The 22,503-nt window shown below is 36.2% G+C and overlaps 2 pseudogenes; both read left to right on the forward strand.

Moving 5' to 3' along the window:
* Positions 1-554, forward strand: part of LOC105534831 — a 19,458-nt pseudogene extending 18,904 nt beyond the window's left edge.
* A 19,044-nt stretch (positions 555-19,598) lies between these two features.
* Positions 19,599-20,186, forward strand: LOC105534832 (annotated as a pseudogene).
* The last annotated feature ends 2,317 nt before the right edge of the window (positions 20,187-22,503 follow it).

The following is a 22,503-nucleotide window of genomic DNA, read 5'->3' on the forward strand; positions in this document are numbered from 1 at the left end:
AAAAAAAAAACAGAAAAAACAACAACAACGAACACCTATTTGAGTAGGGCACAGACCACAGAGGTACAGTTTGCTTTTTGATCTTGGGTGCCTTTTGCAAGCCATAAGAGTAACTTTTATCTGCGTTACTACATGAGTCATAAGGACAAATTTGACCACAAGTTCCTGGAGATTGAATTCCAACCAGACAAAAAACTAAGATGTGTCAACGACAGTAATTACAAGGATAATGTCATGATCAGAAAAGAGGTTTACATATATAAAAGTATGATGGAGGAGCTGAAGAGAATAATTAATGACAGTGAAACTACCAAAGAGTATGACGCTCTGTGGCCTCCTCCTGACTAGGAGGAGTTTGAAATCGTCATTGGACATGAACACGTTTCTTTCGCAACATCTAAAATTGGTTCTGTTATTGATGTTAAGCAATCCAAGGATCCAGAAGGCTTAAGAATATTTTATTATCTTGTTCAGGAAGTATATTTTATATCTTGAACAGGAAGTATATGGTCTTCAGTGTTACTGAATTATACTTCAAGATTAAGCCAATCTAGATTAAACATTGATGTGGACACAAAGAGGGTGGATATAGCTGTTTTTAATCAACATTATCAGAAAATTTTTGTGTATATCAGAGTAATATTTTAATAAACTATAAATGATTGTGTCTAATAAATATTGATAAGAATAACAAGTAAACTTAAAAACCTATTTGTAATCCTAAGAGCCTCAAAGGTCATTTCTGAAGATACTGTAAAATGCATGTTATTTTAAATAAATAAAATCTCTCTAACTTTGATATATCACTTGCAAGTATTGGAATATATTCTAAATTCCATGGCAATAAGAATTCACAAAAAATTCAGGCTCCAACAATCATTAATATTCTCAATAGACTAATTACTTATTCATATATAGCACAGATGACTGAGGTCTTCTACTGGAAGAATCCTATACCAGTATGGGCTAGTATATAATTCTTATCACTTTCTTTTTGCTTTTTACTGATTTTATTTAAGGAATTTGTATATTTTCTTCCTTCCAAAGAGCAACCTTTATTCTTCATTAGCATCCTTGTAAATAAAAAGCAAAAAAAAAAAAAAATTTGTTTTATATCTGGAGAACAAATGGATGTTCCTCCTTCAACCTCAGACAGAATGATTGATAGCTTTGTTATCAAATTCTGAATGAAATAAATTTTGTCTCACTTTGAGCGTAAATTGTGATAATACAGGTCCTTCCTACCAACCAACTTGGACATAACTCATTGTATTTCTATTGGCCAGTGAATGTACCAGGAAAGGGGCTTGAAAAAATGACATTTAAGTACTACTTAAATAGTACTATAGACTATTTAGTTCATCTGGATGGTTTTTATTTCATTATTTACATGTGCTGTTCTTCTATTATTTTTACTATTCATTCTCTTATTAGAAGATTGGAAACCTGAAATCTATTTGGTAGTGTTTATTCACAAATAGATATGTAGTAGGAGAATGTATAGCACAGGGGTTAAATATGGACCCTAGAGTCTGGAAAGTCTGAATTAGTATCTGTGGTGGACTATATTATTGTTTAGGGTATTCCCGGCTACTCTCTGGGGAAAGATCCAACTACTCCACCCTATGATAGCATGACTAACCTTGTTCTTGCTAATGAAGTGTGAGCAAGTGACATTTTTCACTTCGGAGTAGAATGTTTAAGAGCCAGTGCACCATGGTTTATCAGGATGTCTTCTTATCTCTGTCATATACCTGAAAATATTTTAGATAAAACATCAATTCTATGAGCTTGGGTGCCCTAGTGAAGAGATCATAGCGCAAAATGATAGCCAGTCTGCCATAAACATGGAATAGGGCTAAGAAATGAACCCTAGTGATTGTAAACCACTGAGAAGTGGGAGAGTGTTTGTTAACTGCTAAATAACCAAGTCTCAGTCCTCACTACTTATGTAACCTTTATGAGCAGGCTTAGCCCCTCTTTGGCTTAATTTCCTCATTTTCAAAATGGAGATAATCTAAACTAGATAATTTGGGTAAAACAGCACAGTGCCTACTATGTAATAAATACTTAGTAAATGATGGCTTGTATTATTGCTGTTGTTAATACTGCCAGGAATTTCACTAAATACTATAGATTATATGATTATCTCATGAAGTTTGAAGTTTGATAGGGGACATGTAAACCAATACCTACAGCAATGAGATAAATGGCTCAAGACGATGAAGAGGTGCTTCCATATCAGAAGCATTTAGCTTTAACAGGTTATCTGCAAAGACTCCCTGAATGTATATCATTTGAGTTAAGAACGAATGGGTAAGATTTTTTCAGGCAAACAAGAGGCATAAAGGCATTCTAGGTGGAAGGGCCAACAGGTACCAAAAAAAAAAAAAAAAAAAAAAAATGCATGGCCCCTTTTAAGAATTCTAAGCACTTTGTAACTCCAAGAGGGTTGGGTATGTGAGCTAAAGGGTTGAATCTTTATCCTGTAAGTGACAGAGCCCCCATTGAAGGGTTTTAAGTATGTGTGGCACCATACCATACCTCAGGTCAAGACGGAAAGAGTTATGCCATGTAAAGTAGACCCCCACAGCACCTTTTATACATAAGTACACTGCTAAAGTTTAAAATATGTTTCTTTTGGCCGGGTGTGGTGGCTCACGCCTGTAATCCCAGCACTTTGGGAGGCCAAGGCGGGCGGATCACGAGGTCAGGAGACCGAGACCATCCTAGCTAACACGGTGAAACCCCGTCTCTACTAAAAATACAAAAAACTAGCCGGGCGGGGTGGCGGGCGCCTGTAGTCCCAGCTACTCAGGCGGCTGAGGCAGGAGAATGGCGTAAACCTGGGACGCGGAGCTTGCAGTGAGCCGAGATCGCACCACTGCACTCCAGCCTGGGCGACAGAAGGAGACTCCGTCTCAAAAAAAAAAAAAAAAAAAAAAAAAAGTTTCTCTTTATTTGAGCAGAATGGAGGTGGGCCATCTAACTCTAACATGGAATGGATGTTCTGGCTTGGTGAAAAGAGAACGCTAGGCCTCTTTGCACCACATAAGTGCCCATTTAGGCCTCTTATAACCATATTAGTTGCCCATTTTTCCTGCCTTGGCCATGGTTTCATGGAATCACTCTTTGAAAATATGCATGGATTCTACAATACTATGATGTAAGAAATATATATGTAATATTCACTAGTTTTTTACAACAAGTGGTTGTGGCTATCTAATGATTTAAGGTAGAAATCCCATAATGTTCAGAACATTTTTGAATACTTTGAATTAATAGTATACTTTGATAAAGGAAATTAATAACTTTGACAAATTAGAATAAATTAAAAATGAATAAATAGTACTTTTTAGATTTTGTATTTAAGAATTTTGATTTGAAATTTTAAAAATTAAGACATTTATAGTTTTTTAAATGATTAATTCTTATTAGAAATATGATTCCATCTATTTTGAGTGAGCCTAAGATTCTCTGATACTGACCAGGATTCATCTGAATTTTTCACTAATAATGATAGTTAATGTATATATGGAACTATATGTGTCATGAAAAGACATAAGAATTTCATATGGAGGGATTCTTTTAATATTTGTGGCAATCCTAAATGTTAGGCTGTACTATTATTCCATTTTATAGATAATAAAATTAAGATTTGAAGGGGGTAAGTGACTTGCCCAAGGTCAAACAGTATGAGGTGGACCTAAGATTTGCACCTGGCAGACTGGCTCCAGATTCCATGCTTTTTACTACAATGGTATATTGCCTCCCTTTTTACTGATCAGAACACGTGTAAAACTTAGAGCAGCACAAATATGTGAGTGATATGTGTGCCTTTTTGCTTTGAAGGGAGAGGAGGAATAAGGATTACCAATAATATTCTCTCTTCAGTGAAGTACCAGATTAAACCTCAAGCCAAACATATTTGACTAAATCTGGAAAATTGTTGGAAAAATAAGGGGGGCCAACCACGAGGAACCGAAGCTAGGAATCAGCTTGGCAGTCCCTAGACGCCACCACAGGTCTAAACTGGTGTGTGGTCAAAGCCAATGTGACAGAGAGGTGCGTGCACATGGTCTAGGATGGTCAGGGCAGTCAGAACAGAAAAATCAGCAAGAGCAGTCAAGATGATGTATAGAATAAATCAATGATTCTTACACTTTAGATCTTTCATTTTAAGCCCTTTGATTTGACTTTCTGATCACAAGTACTGATTATGAATCAAATAACTACAATCATTTATGAATTGAGCTCCTGACTGAGGAAGATACAAATAAGTTCTCTAACCACCTAACAATGATTTTAACACATCCAGATAATTTTTCTCTGGCAGAATGAAACAGACATAGTAAACAGTTGGAGTTGAATTATTGCACTGGTGATGGTAATTCCTACTTCCTAGACCCTCAATTCTCCCCTAGTTCCTTTATTCCAAAAAACAGCTTTTTAAACTCTGCTTTCTGTTCTTACCTCTACGCAGTATCTCTGTTTAATTCTGGTTACCAAGAGTTGCCACAAAACACCTCCAACTAATACAATATTAGTCTCCCCTAAACTGAAGAAGTTATCTCTCATTCCAGTCACCTTCTTCATCAAAACCCCGTTAAAAATGAGTAAATAGTACTTCTTAGATTTTGTATTTAAGAATTTTGATTTGAAATTTCCTTTATTAGGAATAAATTTGAAGTGACAGCCATTTGTACTACAGGTATGCCTACTAACTTTATTCAGTAATGTATAGTTATCCAATATTTTGGTGCTTTTTGCCCACTTATATTTACATCTCCCCCAACTATCATATGATATGGTTCTGGATGTGATAATAAGCATTGAACAAATTCATACTGAATTGAAGCATCACTATCACTATTCTATTGTAAGTTCTGTGTACTTCATTGTATATAAACATTCTCATCATATTAGGAAACTTATTTTTTAGTACACTCGTAGTATCTTTAGCAAAGGAGTGGATACTTGTCGTTCAGCAAGGAATACACACTTTCAGCCTGGATATCATGCTATTGCTTTAAATTCAACCTTATTTTAAAATACATCGATTTTCTTTATAGCTAGACACACATAAACAAAAAGTTTGACCATATTCCCATCTTTGACATTCTCCAGGCAGACCCTACCGCTGAATGCTTTGATACAGTAACTCATAGGTTATTTTAAAGTTACTTATCTGACAACCCAGCTGAAAATCAGCAGACAAAGAGTTCCAAACAGAAACCATAAACTCTACGAAACAGAATCTCGGGTAAGTTATTTATTTTCTTCAAACTGCAGTGCCCTTAGTTGTAAAATGAAAATGAATAATAATTATAATCTGCAGTATTGTACTAAGAACTAAATGAGATAAAGTCACTAAAGTGTTTCCTGAAGATAGTGACACAAATACCGATGTATTTGAGGGAAGCAGGTTGAAACAAAACATGAGCTTTACTATAGAAAAGTCTCTCAGACTTCTGTTCAAAAAATGTTTTATTCATTTTTTTTTGTACATAGCTCTTAGAAACCTGGTTATCTGTTTTCCACGCTACAATAGACTAAGATTAGCAAAGTGAAACATTGGTAGGGGAAAGCTCAGAGCACCGATCACTTTGGCTGGCACACAGTGGCACTTCTATAATTGTTTATTTGTTATCATTGCGATTGTCAGCTAAGAGCAGGACATTTACAGTCACCTTGCCTCAGCCAGGTGCTTGAGGAGGCACGTATAAAAAACAAATTGTAAAGAAGTAATCATGAACCTCAAAGCCAGTATCATGCAAATAAAGCCCTACACATTTATGTAGACGTTGAGGAACTCAGAATATTTACACACAATAGGAGTGTGTTCAGTGTATAAAAACCAATGGATCTAGGCTTAGTCTCCAATCAAGGTCTTCCTCTCATAAGCTGTGTGAGCCTCAGAAAACTGTTTAAAACTCACTCTGTAACCTCAATGGCCCCAGCAGATAAAGGGAGATAACAATAACTACTTCACAAGGTTGTTTTGAAGACCAAATATATGTGTGAAGTGCCTAGCACATAAGTGTATTTTTTTTTATTATACTTTATGTTCTAGGGTGCATGTGCATAACATGCAGGTTTGTTACATATGTATACTTGTGCCATGTTGCTGTGCTGCACCCATCAACTCGTCAGCACCCATCAACTTGTCATTTACATCAGGTATAACTCTCAATGCAATCCCTCCCTCCTCCCTGCTCCCCATGATAGGCCCCGGTGTGTGATGTTCCCCTTCCCATGTCCAAGTGATCTCATTGTTCAGTTCCCACCTATGTGTGAAAACATGCGGTGTTTGGTTTTCTGTTCTTGTGATAGTTTGCTGAGAATGATGGTTTCCAGCTGCTTCCGTGTCCCTACAAAGGACACAAACTCATCCTTTTTTATGGCTGCATAGTATTCCATGGTGTATATGTGCCACATTTTCTTAATCCAGTCTGTCACTGATGGGCATTTGGGTTGATTCCAAGTCTTTGCTATTGGGAATAGTGCCGCAATAAACATATGCGTGCATGTGTCTTTATAGCAGCATGATTTATAATCCTTTGGGTATATACCCAGTAATGGGATGGCTGGGTCATATGGTACTTCTAGTTCTAGATCCTTGAGGAATTGCCATACTGTTTTCCATAATGGTTGAACTAGTTTACAATCCCACCAACAGTGTAAAAGTGTTCCTATTTCTCCACATCCTCTCCAGCACCTGTTGTTTCCTGACTTTTTAATGATTGCCATTCTCACTGGTGTGAGATGGTATCTCATTGTGGTTTTGATTTGCATTTCTCTGATGGCCAGTGATGATGAGCATTTTTTCATGTGTCTGTTGGCTGTATGAATGTCTTCTTTTGAGAAATGTCTGTTCATATCCTTTGCCCACTTTTTGATGGGGTTGTTTGTTTTTTTCTTGTAAATTTGTTTGAGTTCTTTGTAGGTTCTGGATATTAGCCCTTTGTCAGATGAGTAGATTGCAAAAATTTTCTCCCATTCTGTAGGTTGCCTGTTCACCCTGATGGTAGTTTCTTTTGCTGTGCAGAAGCTCTTTAGTTTAATTAGATCCCCATTTGTCAATTTTGGCTTTTGTTGTCATTGCTTTTGGTGTTTTAGACATGAAGTCCTTGCCCATGCCTATGTCCTGAATGGTATTACCTAGGTTTTCTTCTAGGGTTTTTATGGTATTAGGTCTAACATTTAAGTCTCTAATCCATCTTGAATTAATTTTCGTATAAGGAGTAAGGAAAGGATCCAGTTTCAGCTTTCTACTTATGGCTAGCCAATTTTCCCAGCACCATTCATTAAATAGGGAATCCTTTCCCTATTTCTTGTTTTTCTGAGGTTTGTCAAAGATCAGATGGCTGTAGATGTGTGGTATTATTTCTGAGGACTCTGTTCTGTTCCATTGGTCTATATGTCAGTTTTGGTACCAGTACCATGCTGTTTTGGTTACTGTAGCCTTGTAGTATAGTTTGAAGTCAGGTACTGTGATGGCTCACGCCTGTAATCCTAGCACTTTCGGAGGCTGAGGCGGGCAAATCACGAGATCAGGAGATCAAGACCATCCTGGCGAACACGGTGAAACCATGTCTCTACTAAAAATACAAAACATTAGCCCGGCATGGTGGCGGGCACCTGTAGTCCCAGCTACTCGGGAGGCTGAGGCAGGAGAATGGCATGAACCCAGGAGGCGGAGCTTGCAGTGAGCAGAGATCGCACTCCAGCCTGGGTGACAGAAGAAGACCCCGTCTCGAAAGAAAAAAAAAAAAAAAGGTTTTCTCTTTTTAAGGTTTTACATTAAAAACTATAAGCCTCAATGATCCAGAGACTTTATTCAGGTAGAATTCTTCATTCTTAGACAATGTTAGACAAATATAGCATTACTACCTATGAATTAGAAACATATACACCATTTTTAAAAGCATTGTAAACACAAGTTAAAGGCAAATATTGGATTTTAGTGATTATTTCACTATATATTATATATAGATAAAATCATCAAGAGGTACTCCTTAAATATATATAATTTTAGTAGTTAATTCTACCTCAGTAAAGCTGGGCAACTTAAAACATAGAAAAACATATACAAAAAAGGATTCATAACCTTAATATGTAAAACTACCCTAAGAGTTAATACAAAAACATTGTGGAACAAAATTAGAATGAATGACAACTGGTGTATATATGTATATATATTACACATATACATTGACTAGGATGTGGGGAAATAGGCATTTTTACACACTGCTTGTCTGCCTGTAAGGCAGGTTCCCAATTTATATCAAAAGCTTCAAAATGTTTATTCTTTCATCCAGTAATACTAAAGAACATATTCAAGAGTTAATACAAAAGAATATTCACCTCTTATAGACTGAAAATATCATTGTTTGTGTTCAATTAATATGAAAATATTAAACGAATTGTAAATGATGGCTTACATTAAGTAGTATATATTAATTTACACAATTAAAGCATGTACACACATGGTCCAAAAAAACATGATCATAGTATAACGTTAAGGGAAAAGCAATAAAACATGTATTGAATATTGAACATCACAATAACAGTAGATAAAGAAGAAAGCATACTTTAAAAATCTACATGCACATATAAAAATTTAGATGAAAATTATATGGACATGTGATAACAATTATTTGGAATTATTTTGGGTGATTCTCTATTTCTTCGTTTTGCCTATGTTAATTTTCTGCATTCTTTACCTTTACCACATAGCCCTTTCACAATAGAAAACATAATGGAAATGAATGTATATTGATTTGTATATAACCTACTTATAAACAATACCATTTATTAGAAAATGTGTAAAGTATATCTTCAATAATCTTATATTTACATATTATTTGTAATTTTCCATACAATATTGTCTTAAGACCGAGTGACTTGAACAAAGTCATTTCACAAATAAGGGAGACAGTTCTATCATAAATGGAATTCTTCTTAAAGTCCATGACCCTTTCTGCTATACTGAAAGTTGGCTTCCACTTAATCTCTGCATGGCAGTAAAACAAGTGAACTTAATATTAAATAACTATACTATCACAAGAATTCTATTCTGGATATTTTTAGAGCTATCCAGCATATCATTATTTTTCATTTAATTCAGTTTTCTTCATGACAAGTTTGGACTACAAATTCTTTTCAGAGTGGAAAGTTCAAATTAAAATATCAGTTTTGATTCAATGAAGATGCTTTACTTTCAAAATATTTAAGACAAATATTTTCATTAAAACCAAGATGATTGGATGATAGAATATGTAAATGTTGTGGTAAGTTCTATCATTTAGTAAAAATATTTTAAGCCTCACTACACAAATTATGGAATTTTATATTGCATAAAAACTTTAGTCTCCAAAATATACATGTGCACATGTATATTTATAGAAATATTTAAAACATATGTAACAAGTTCAAGGATCTTATGCTATAGTTTGTCAACATCCATGATAAACAATCCAATCTGTTGACAAGCAATCTCCAACAATTATTGACAATGATAACATCCATTACACTCTGTATTCTAATGCAGCTCTCAATGATGAATTGCTATGGATTTTGTTACATTTAATTTCTTTCCATATCTACATAGGAACTCCTTTAGGGTTCTTTTCCTTTATGCTCCCATATGCTCACTTTAGTCTAGGTTGAAAGCCTCCAGACACACAAAATGAACTTTCTGTATATCTTTCATTATTCAGAAAAATTGCACAATTTACAATACACCCACCACCCTACCCTCCAAATGGTTGAGCATTTAACAAATAACCTATGAAAGCCAGACCTCATAGGCAAGTTTCACTTGAATTTACTTCACCCCTAATTGTGTACAGATCTCTTCAACCATGGTGCAAAGAGCTCTAATGGTCTACGGGAAGAGTTTCACACAAATTTTATTTTACCTCCCCTTCTTCCTCTGCCTAGGACCTATAAAGATCTCTGACTCACCTCTCTCAGCAACATCTCCCCTTGTTTCACTCTTGTCTAAAATTTTCAGTAAGGATGAGAAGGAAAGGACTTCTTTAGTTCTTTCTTCTCTGGGAATTCTTGAGTACTCTTTCCCAGACCACAGGAAGCTAAATCAGAGTCACATAGAAGTTGATAATGATGTCCTAAGCATTGCACTACTTTTCTCTCTTTTCTTCCTCCTTTTCTCTTTTTCTCTTAGCCTTCATCTTGATTCTCCAGTTCACATAAACACCACCAACACTTCTTGGGATCCATCCCCCACAATATGGCCTAGCTTTAAAAGAAATAAAGGAGGTCTCCAAATAACACACACTCTAGGTCATTGCAGTCACTGCTGTGTGTGTGTGTGTGTGTGTGTGTGTGTGTGTGCCTTTTTAAAAACCACTCAGGACCACTGATAGAGTCCATCTCAGCCATACATGGCTTAGCAAGCGTATTGTATATGTCTTACTTTTAATTGGTTTTATTATACACCAAAACACAATTATACATAAGCAATCACAAGTTTATTGTTTTTAACAGATTCAACCCAGTTGCCAAAATGCTTAAAATCAGGGATTCTACTGAATTCAACCAGATGTTTTTAACTTAGGCATGGCAAAATCAGAATTGGACAGACCCATGAAAAACCAAAGTAAAGACAGTTTTGGCAATATCCAATTTTAGAAGGATTATCTAAGTCAATCCCCAATTCAAGTAACAATCATTATAGAGTACTTAGATTTTAGTACTAGTCTAACTTTATTGTGTGTTACAATAGCAAAATAAGATGAATCAGGTGAGAACTCAGGAAACACATACACAAAAAATTTAGAAAACAAGGGGAACATGTAAAATAGCACATAATAAAAAGAAAATTACCAAATGAAAAACCAGAAATATGGAATAAGTGTTTAATGAAATGTTCAAGTGAAAAATTAGTAAAAGGATGTTTTTTGGAGGGTATGGAACTCAAAATGGACTATGTGGATGAGAAACATTTCAGGGAAGAACACGAGAAAGGAGACAGAAGTAGAAATTAATAATCATATAAGGTTCTGGGAACTAAAAGCTATGAGGAGTCACTGAGTTCATTCACGTATCTGTTTCATACACATCCCACACCATGGGAAACTGAAAGTGGCTACAAATTCTTCCCTCTCCATCAAGAGCTAGTCTCTCTCTTTCTACATTTCATTCTTTTTAAATTTTTGTCAGTACGTAGTAGGTGTATGTATTTACATGAGATGTTTTGATACAGGTATGCAATGTGAAATAAGCACATCATGAAGAATGAGGTATCCATCCCCTCAAGCATTTACCCTTTGAGTTACAAAGAATCCAACTGCACTCTTCAAGTTATTTTAAAATGTACAATTAAGTTATTATTGACTATAGTCACCTAATTGTGCTATCAAATAGTGGGTCTTACTTCTAACTACATTTTTTTGTATCCATTAACCATCCCTACCTACCCTCCAGCCTCCTACTGCTTTTTCCAGCCTCTGGTAACCATCTTTCTTCTCTCCATGTTCATGAATTAAATTGTTTTAATTCTTAGATGCCACAAATAAGTGAGAACATGTAATGATTTTTTCTTTCTGCGTCTGACTTATTTCACTTAACATAATGATTTCCAGTTCCATCCATATTGTTACAAATGACTGGATCTCATTCTTATTTATGGGTGTATAATACTCCATTGTATACATGTACCACATATTCTTTTTCCATTCAACTGTTGATAGACACTTAGGTTGCTTCCAAATCTTAGCTATTGTAAACACTGCTGCAACAAACACAGGAATGCAGATACTTCTTTGATATGCTGATTTCCTTTCTTGTGGGCATATACCCAGTGGTGGGATTGATGGATCATAAGGTATCTCAATTTTTAGTCTTTTAATGAACCACCAAACTGTTCTGTATAGTGGTTGTACTAATTTATATTCCCAACAACAGTATACAAGAGTTCCCTTTTCTCCACATCCTTGCCAACATTTGTTACTGCCTGTCTTTTGGAGATAAGCCATTTTAACTGTGGTGATTTCTCTCTACCTTTCACATCAAAGTTGTTACTGTTGTGGTCCTTGGGCCAATCAGCAAACAGAACACAATCTGAGATTTGAAAAACACCTGCACGTTACCAGCCTTTTGCTATAACTGTTGTCCTGAGACCACCACCAATGGAAAAGAATACAAGCTATCTACTGGAAGATGAAAGATAAAAGACCTCAAGGGAGAGAACTGAGATGACACAGACAACCATCAGACAGCCCCGCAGGCAAAACCCTGCCAACTGCCTGTGATGTGAGGCCAGCACTTGCCAGCTGCCCAAGGACACCTGAGTGAACCCCACAGACACCTATGGAACCAGCCTAGACAAAGAAATGTGCCAATCCACAAAATTGTGAACTAAGTGAACAGTTGTTGTTTTAAGCATTAAGTTTTGGAGTGTTTTATTTAACAGCAAAAGCACACAAAACACACACACACACACACACACACATTTCAGTTTTTTGTTTCCTTATTCAAAATTACTGCCATCCAGTTAACTAAGTAAGTCTCCAAACTGATCATCCACTTTTCAGTCTTTCTAACCCCCTTAACCACTGCTATTAGATTAACTTGTCAAAAAATAACGAGAATTTTGGTCCTCTCACTCTTCTGATTTCAAACTTCAAATAAGAATTCATCCACTCATTCAATATTTACTGATCACGTGAAATGTACCAGCCACTAATCTAGATGTAGAAAATATAAATGGTGTAAAAAGTCCCAGCTCCATTAGACAAATATTCTAGCTCATCATTTTCTACAGTAAGGAATCTCCAATCTGACTTCTGGTAAGAAGGGAGAGATTCTTACAAGAAGCTGGGAGAGTTTTATAATTATTTACTGAAAATAAACAATAAAATGATAAACCATACATTGTTTAAATAGTGATCTATAGAGAGAGGAAGCAGATGGGAGGAACAGACTTGATTACTTTGACAATAATTTGTTTTGCAAATTTAAATTTGGAACCCTATAAATATTCTATGTGTTATTATAAAACAAAATTAAATTTATAAATTCATCTCTAAAAATGAAAATAAAATAAAATAGATGAGCCTTGACATGTAACCAGTTGGTGTAATCAGAGAAATGATTCAAAGTAACTTTAAGGCAGAGCAAATTGGCTGTCTTCCTCTAGTGGCACATGCACTAGAACAAAAAGAATTTTTTACAAATACTTTCCAGTGGTAAGATAATTAGAAAACGTATTATTAATATTGTTAATCTAAAACTTCCATTTGTGCATTGTAGGACAAAGCAAACGTTTCATTATATAATCTCATTCTAATATTCCTAGTGTCACTGAGAGCTGGGATTCTGGAGAAACCTGGAAAAAAGGAGATACCAAAATAAAACCCTACAATGAATTTGAATCAAAAGTATTGGATAAATTTTTTAATTAATTTTTAAAAATTTGTGGGTGTTCATATTTATGGTGTACATGAGAGTTTTGATACAGGCATACAGAAACCCACATTTATGAACGAGTAAAATAATTAGAACACTGAGCACTTGATGATATTTAAAAATTATTGTTTTATAATGTGTAGTAATGGTATTGTGGCACTTTAAAGTCCGTACTTAGAGATACATATTGAAATGTTATGGATGGAGTATTATAATCTCAGAGATTGGCTTCAAAATAATATAGAAGGTAGGGGGAGCTGTAGCAGTACAAATGAAACAAGACTCACCATAAGTGTCTAATTATTGAAGTTAGGTGATGGGTGCATGACCATTCACTATATTGTTCTGCCTACTTTTGTATATGTTTAAATTTTTTTCATAATAAAAAGTTTAAAAAACATGTATTGATACAAAGGCCCCACCCCCAGAGATTCTAACTTAATTGGTCTGGGACTCAGGTACTGAAAGGAAGGATGGAAGGGTGAAAAGAAGGAAGGAAGAAAGAAGGAAAGAAGGAAGGAAGGAAGGAAGGAAGGAAGGAAGGAAGGAAAGAAAGAAGGGAGGGGAAAGAAGGGAGGGAAGGAGAAAAAGAGCAAGCAGGCTCTGTGTGTGACCCTACTGCACTGTTTGGGCCTAGAACCATTTGCCTACACTCCAGTCATTCCATTTTTTCCAGCGACTTGGGAATGTTTGTACTTCTCAGTGGTTCTATCAAAATTAACTGGGCTCCATGTTAAACATGCTGATTCCTGGGCCTCACCCCAGAGTGACTAAAACAGACTCTTGGAAGGTTGGAGTGAATCCTGGGAATATGTACATTTCATAAGCCCTGTGGGTGATTCTGCTATAAACTCAAGATGAAAACCACCCCTGTGCTCAACGGAGCAGGACTCCCATTGTTCCCTGCACACAACCCTAGCCCTATCACTCTCGTGCCTTTGTCCATTTTATTCCTTCCTTCTCTACCTGAAATGTCTTCGCCTTATCTTTATCTAAATCATGCCTGCTCTATAACCAAGTTCACAAATCACTCGTCCATGAAGCCTAATCCCTTTAGGGAAGTGATTCCTTCCTCCTGCTAACTCAGTTTTTTCCCCTGTGCATAGGATGATATCTGTTTATATACAATGCTTCAGCTCCTTTACTCAGCAAGAAGCTGCTTTAGGTCAATGGGCCTTTTTTTTCATATTTTTGTAATTTAGGCATTGTTAAGACATATGCTGAATCTATGACTCAATGAAAATATAGCAGTGGATAGCATCCAGAATACAATGCTTGCCCATTACATGCTCTTCTTTTAAGCGCTAGTTAACATAACTCCACACCATCCTAAATATGCAAGGAAGTCCCTCTCAGGGAAAGATGATAGTGAGAGGAAGACAACTCAAGATAAATGACTATCGACATTTCTCAAGAATCAGCTAAATCAGCTATAAAACCTTAACTACTTTCTAAATCAAAATGCCACACTTACCATTTTTCCAAATGAAAGAAATTGGTTTAAAGAAAAATATTCCAAAGTACTATTTTACTTATAATAACTGTGTCCAAAAATTGTTGAGCATCCTAAGAGGTTATGTTTTATAAAAATGTAAATAAATATGCCTTTATGTATAAGCATACTTCCATTTTATAAGGCTTCTAAAGAAAAGTGATATATTTTTATAAACACCTCTACTTCAGATTCCTAAAGGAAAAAAAAAAAAAAAAAAACTTTAAACTTTGACAGAGAGGTTTATCGTTATAAATTAGTGGATAGCCCTCACTGAGTGCTGACTGTACACCAGGTGCTATGCTCAGCAGTTTACATCATTCTCTCACTTAGTCTTCTCAACAACATTCTTATGAGTTGGGCTTGTTTTTGGATTATGGAGGAGAACAGGGGGATCTGGAGGGGTTGGGTAATTGCACAGTCATTGAACTGGCAGAACTGGCATCAAGGCCCTATATACCTGATTGTTTCTACAGACTTCTGCTTTCTTGGCACTCTGCTGTCTATCAGGAATAAAACCACCAAGAGCTGGGGAAGTGGGCAGGGAGAAGGAAGGAGGGTGGACTAGCGGATGAGGGACAAGGTGAGCTGAAGGCTTAGCTGTCAGACAAATATCAGTTTATATCTTACTCTTGTCCCTGTATGCACCTCTCTGATCTTCAGCTCCCTTCTCTATAACAATATGGGCCATTTGGAGCTGTTTTAAGGAGCTGTGTAAGATGATGCATGTGAAGTCCCTGGCTTAACAAACTAGAGGTATTGGTAATAACAGCCAGTGTCACCAACTTTGGCATTGTCATGAGCTGAGGGTCCTTGCATATTTCTTGTTACTGGATTATCATATAATTCAGTGAAAAGCACTGACTGATTTTTCAGCCTGTGCAGATTCTGCTGAAGTCACACAGATATCATCTAATTTGTTGTTATTCTTTGGGGAGATTTTGTATCAAATATTGTAAAGCATTAGGTATAAAAGAGAGTGTAATATTCAAAATGTTTCAAACTTTCATCTAATTCCAAACCCATGAGTTAAGTAGCTGTCAGTAATCGTACTTCACACAATCTGTCATATAGGTCAAATGATCCACTCTGTGCACAAATCATGCCCAAAGGAACATGGCCCTGGAAGAGTCAATACAGTACACCTGTCACAATTAGCCTGTCTAGCAGTCCTTTTGCAGCCTGCTTTGCTTCACCCAGGGATAATGGTGGTCATTACTTTCCTAGAGCAATCCTTCCAAAAGGCTCAGGCCTGACAAGAAGGAATGGTACTGAGAGGGCAGTGGGACACTCGGCATACCATTCCTCCCTCATCTCTCTCTCTCTAATTGGACTGATTTTTCCATAAGTGTGTCTGGGTAGGGATATACCTTTTAGGATATTTAAATTAGGGGGGAAAAAACCTCTTCTACAATCCATCTGTACCATCCATCCAGCAGGTACACATGGAGTTTTCTGGAGTGGTCTGAATCCATGATTAAATTCTAGGAGAACCCAATACTTAGATACACACACTTTTCTGCCTTCAAACTGGGGTGGAGTTTGAGTAACTGAGTTGGTGGTCAGAGGTGCCAGGAGAGAGATTAGCATTCTTGATAAACTATTACCTTGTTATTGGTCAACTACACAGATATTATTTGTAGAAAGAAGTTTACAATATCTACAGTGTTTGTGAGAAACATAAATTATTGACCCAAATAAGCAATTTTTTGTTTATTATATTTCTGTGTATAATCTTTAGTCTGCAGCGGGGGAAATGCTTCACTAGCACCTTCCTAGTGATATGAATTAAAGGAAAAAGTAATAAAATTAATTGTCTATTTGTAACTTAGAAATAACTACAAATATTTTGACAGAATGATTCAGAAATCCATAGTAATGAGCATACTTTCTTTTCCAGGCAAACATGTGGTTCTCATACCTCCACAATGGTTGAAAATATTTTGCTCTCTGGGGGAATCTTGCACATACTAATTTACAGAGATACTTTTATTCTCTTTTTATTCACAGAGAGTAGGATTGAAGAACCTATCTTTTTAATGTAGTGTGAACATTTCTTAAAACTTAAGATCATTTATGTTTTTCTAAAAGATATGTTTAGATGTTTACACTTTAAATAATATAGCTATTTTTTACATAAATACAGAAGATACAGGATACAAATACAATATTAAATGTACAATCTTGCTATGGAGCCAGCACTAAAATAGGATTTTTATTGTTAAAATCTTCCTAAGAGCACTCTGCATTGATGAGATTAAACTGCTGTGAAGTCTGTTTTATCCATCCCTGAAATTATTTTGTCAGTTTCTTTAACTATCTAAGTATTTTTTACAGGTTAGAATTAAGAACCCAAACCTATCATTAGTAGTCTTATAAATTCTTAGTAGAAAATCTGTACACCAAAGAAAGGAAACAGAAAATTTCTTCTTAAGTAGAGGATGTCCTACGACTTCAAACAATGAATAAATAATGTAAATTATACACTTTTCAAAATTTACATTTTCTCTACTAGAATGACAGAGGGGAAACATTATAGCCAAATATGCAAAGAAACCATGGTCACGCTTCCAGTACAAGGGCTTAAGTTTTCTTCAGTGTTCCCGCACCATTCTAAAATGGTTGCTGAGTAACATTAGCATAATCCTGAATTATTAAGAAAATTAGAGGTCAGATTTACTTTACAGGAGAATTCAACCTATCTGGATCAGGCCTGAGAGGGTCATAGCATTCCAGATGTGTGCCTGGTGGTAGGTGTAAAGTGCACCATATGTAGAGAATGTGCACAGTAAGGGAAAAGACAAATTACCCAGAGCTATTACTGTCATTAGTTCCATCAGCCCGGGAAGCCCTCCCACGGCATTTTCAGTGTAGTGTGTGGAGCAGGCCTGGGGCTTATCACATCTCGCAGGGGGTCGTCTTCTGCTGGGCACAGTCACATAGTTTGACATTTCAGTTAAAAAAAAAAAAAAAAAAAAGTCTAGGCCCTCATTCTCCATACAGGCTTCTGTTTCCCAGCTTCACAACCAGTGGCAAAAATAAAGGGAGAGCCAGTCCACTGAAGGCTGCAATCATTTATCTGATGGCAGAACTGCTAGCCTTTCTCGAGGTGCACACTATTCTTTCACATAATCAGTTTTAAGCCAGGGACAATAAGCCTCTGCTACTACATTGTACCAGAAGCTCCTTTGGGGGTCGTTTGATTAACTTTTTGAATATTTCACCATAATTAAAAGGTTAGGGAACTATCTCACAAGAAATGTGATGAAATAATGAAACATGCACAATAATGCTAGATGAAACATTGCGTTTAGACGGTACCATGGGAATCAATGAGAAACGCTTAAGGGACAACTGATGTAACTAATTATTTGCTAAAATTCCTTTAATGTTGCATATTCTCCTCAGTTAAAGGAAACTACAAAAGTATTAATATATGTATATAAGCATTCTTATGAAGGAAACAGTGAAAAAAGAAAGAAATCAAATGTAAAAACACAAAGTATTTCCCACTTCATCTTTAGGGAAAAACATAAAGATTTAGCATCCATCTCAACAGACAGAAAAAAGAAAGATGCAAAGAACACCAAGTAAATTCATTCAAGAGAATAATGCGTTTCTCACAGCTTCTTAATAATATTAATAACAATCGCACGTATAGGGTTTATTGCATAGTAGGTACACATCAGATTTATCCTGCAAGCATTTATCTTGCATGTGGAAACTGTGGTTCAGAGAAACTAAGTAACATGCCCAAGGTCAAATAGCAAGTATTCATATCCCAGACTGCCTGACTCCATGCCCTTAACTTCTGCTACAACCTCTCTTTCTCTCTCTCTTTCACTCTCTCTCTCCTCTCTGTCTGTCTCTGTCTCTCTCTGTCGTTCTCTCTGCTGTTCAGAATCTTTAAGTCCCAGTGATAATTTTGAAGTAGCCCTCTTCTCTGTTTCTTGCCTTGACCTTAGCCTCTAATAAAGCAGTACAGATTTCATCTGGCATTGGAAGGTCTGATATTTACTCATACTTTAGTTCATATCCAGTAAATAAATATTTCAGTATCTTCTATTCATTGTGACGGTACAAAGATTGTGAGATACAAAGCTGAAAAAAAAAAAAACATTTTGGGAACCTACAGACGTGTCAGGAATACAAATATGCAAACAGCCAAATGCAGTCTGTCACAAGAGCACATGACCTATGCTCCTTGAGAAACTGGCATCTGAACTGAGAAACTAAAGGATGAGACAGGAAAGGCAGATGAATGCTGCAAGGTAGCAAAAAAATCTCTGTAGACCGTGAAAGGGAAAAAAATAAAAAGAAGTTAAAACCAAAAGCAAACAAAACCAAAATAAAAGACCATGGTACATTCCAGAAACTTGAAAGTGATCCATTTAGCCAGACTTAAGAGTGCGATAATAACCATCAGAACTTTTGTAACTGGAACATTTTTAAAGACCTGGAGGGTTTGCTTTTCCAGGAAAAAATGATTAAAGATCTCAAAAGCAACACATAACACTTTTTAGGATTTGCCTTGTTGCATGTCAACAGTAAAAACTGCCTTAATGAGACCGCCATTGCTATACATTGAGCTCTACAGAGTTAAGTGCCGGGACAAGTGAGAGGTGGACAGTCCCTGGACAACTTTTCTTCACTGAGAAAAAAATAACTAAGCATGGTCAGAGGAGAGCCTTAGAAGCCAAGAGGCAAATGTCATCATATGCATCCCTCATGAAATCTTGCCAGGAACAGCACAAGAAGCAGCACTCAGATGTTTCCGTCAACTTCTCAGAATTTTTTAAGAAATGCTCAGAGAGGTGAAAGACCATGGGTTCAAAACAGAAAGGGAAATCTGAAGATAGGGCAAAAGCAGACAAGGTCAGTTTATGAAAGAGAAATGAAAACAAACATCCCTCCTACAAGGGAAACAAAAAAGAAGTCAAGGATCCCAGTGTACCCTATAGGCCTCCTTTGGCCTTCTTGTTCTCTTCTGATTGTCACCTCAAAATCAAAGAACATCCTGGCCTATGCATAGGTGATGTCGCAAAGAAACTGGGAGAGGCGGAATAACACTGCTGCAGATGACAAGAAGCTTTATGAAAAGAAGGCTGCAAAGCTGAAGGAAAACTAAGAGGATATTGCTGTATACTAAGCTAAAGGAAAGCCTGATGCAACAAAAAGGGGAGTTACTTAGGCTGAAAAAAGCCAGAAAAAGAAGGAAGAGGAGGAAAATTAAAATAAAAAAGATGATGATGAATGCTGAATAAGATGGTTCTAACAGTTTTTCTCCTCTGTCTATAAAACATTTAACTCCCCCCTGTATACAATACCCTCCTTTTAAGGAAAAAAAAAAAAAAAAAAAACCTGAAATCTAAGATTAAGATTTGTTTTTAAACTATTCATTTTGTGTATAGTCAGCACACTGCTGAATGTGTCTTCAGATAGACCTGTCCTGGTAGCATTTTTAATAGCCATTAAGTTTGCCTGGTACAGTATGAGCGTTGTAAATTGGCATGGAAATTTAAAGCATGTTCTTCTTGGTGCACAGCACAAATTAGTTTTATATGGGGATAGTAGTATTTTCACCTTCAGTTGTCTCTGATACAGCTTATATTAGGAAATAATTGTTGTGCCGTTAACAGAATACTACACTGTGATTGCAAAAAACAAACTTACAGTTCTTGCAGTTCTTTTGTTGACATTCTGAAAGCTCCTAAGTAAGTATGAATTTTATTTTTTTCTTTTTGAGATGGAGTCTCACTTTGTCACCCAGGCTGGAATGCGGTGGCACAATCTCAACTCACTGCAACCTCCACCTCCTGGGTTCAAGCGATTCTCCACTCATGTAGCTGGGATTACAGGCCATGAGTCACTATGCTTGGCTAATTTTTGTATTTTTGTAGAGATGGGGTTTCACCATGTTGACCAGGCTGGTCTCAAACTCCTGGCCTTAAGTAATCCACCTGCTTTGGCCTCCCAAAGTGCTGGCATTACAGGCATGAGCCATTGCACCTAACCAACTATATATAATTTTGTATTAAAATAAATAAAAACTGTTTTTTGAATAAGCACATCTAAATTAAGTGTTGCTGTGCAAATTATTAATGCAATTAACTTAAATAATTGCTGCTTGTATCCACAAATTCTGTGAGGCCTTGGGCATGTTATCTTGACTAGAGATTATTTTCCTGTTCTGCAAAATGGAATACATGTATGTCTTAGTTTGTTTTCTGCTGCTAAAACAGAGCACCACAGACAGGTAATTTACAAAGACAGGAAATTTATTTGGCTCACAGTTCTAGAAGTTGATAAATCCAAGAGTACAGAGCTGTTATCTGGTGATGGTCATCCCATGTCAGAAGATATCACATGGTGAGACAGAGAGAGGAAATTGGGCCACATTCATTCTTTTTATCAGGAGCTCACTCTCGCTATTACCAATCCTCTTTTGCAATAACACCATTAATCCATTCATGATGGTGGAGCCTTCATGACCTAATCCCCTCCTAAAGGTCCTGCCTCTCAACACTGTCACAATGGCCATTAAGTTTCTAACATATGAACTTTTGTGGGACACATTCAAACTGTAGCAACCTATCTTACATGTTTGCAGATGAGAATGAGAAACAATGTAAAATTATCACCTAGCCAGGGGCCTGACACATAGATGATAACCATTAAATGGTAGCTATAGTAGAAGAGTTTAGAAAGTCAAATGTCTTTAAATCTCAATTTAGTGACAAGAAGCAGAAAAAGTCATTTTCTCATTTGGTTCATACTTGGTCCTCAGTCCTGACTGGTTGTTCAAATATGTGAATATTTCACTAAGAGCAGAGTTCAATTTTGCTAATGAATCCAAAGCCTTCCTGACTTTCCCCTACTTCATGTTTGTTTATGTTTTAATAAGAATATATGCTATGGATCAACAGCTTCAAGTCAAAAGTCTTGACACATTCAAGATAAGGACTCTAGGGACAGCTAGGACATTCTTAGGCTAGCAAAAGGTGCCCCAAAAGTTCTTGTTCGCTCTGTCTTCTAGCTACCCATTGGGCTTATGAGTGGCTTACTATAGAGCTAATCAGTTCAATGCCAAGAGGTCTGGGAAGTCTTGTAGAAAGTCTGACTATCATGAATTTATCTAGGCATCCTTCTGAGACAGTTAATTGTATTATGCCTTGTAAAACCTAGACCTTTATTTAATTCTACAACTTTCCAGGATACGTCGTATATGTATTCTTGCTAAGCAATAGTGAATAATTAGGACCACCACCCTGAGATAGTGAGTGATGAGAAAGAAAATGATTCTCATTAACTCTCAAGTTTAAAAATACATTTTTTTATATCACTAATTTTGAAGAAAAATAGTTTTTTTTCCTTTCTAGAAGAACACCAGTTTGGTGAAAATGAATGTAGTTTGAGTTGTTGCATTTTTTTTTTCCCCCACATATGGACAACCAAGATGTGTCTTTGAAAACAGAGAATTAATATCACAATATCAAACTAATACAGTTAGAAGAGGTAAACTATTTTTCCATTATTAATATACTTTGTACATGATGTGCATTTTAGAAATCGCATGG

The sequence above is a fragment of the Mandrillus leucophaeus genome, unplaced genomic scaffold (genome assembly GCF_000951045.1).
Source record: "Mandrillus leucophaeus isolate KB7577 unplaced genomic scaffold, Mleu.le_1.0 Scaffold1397, whole genome shotgun sequence".
In the NCBI taxonomy this organism is placed as follows: Eukaryota; Metazoa; Chordata; class Mammalia; order Primates; family Cercopithecidae; genus Mandrillus; species Mandrillus leucophaeus.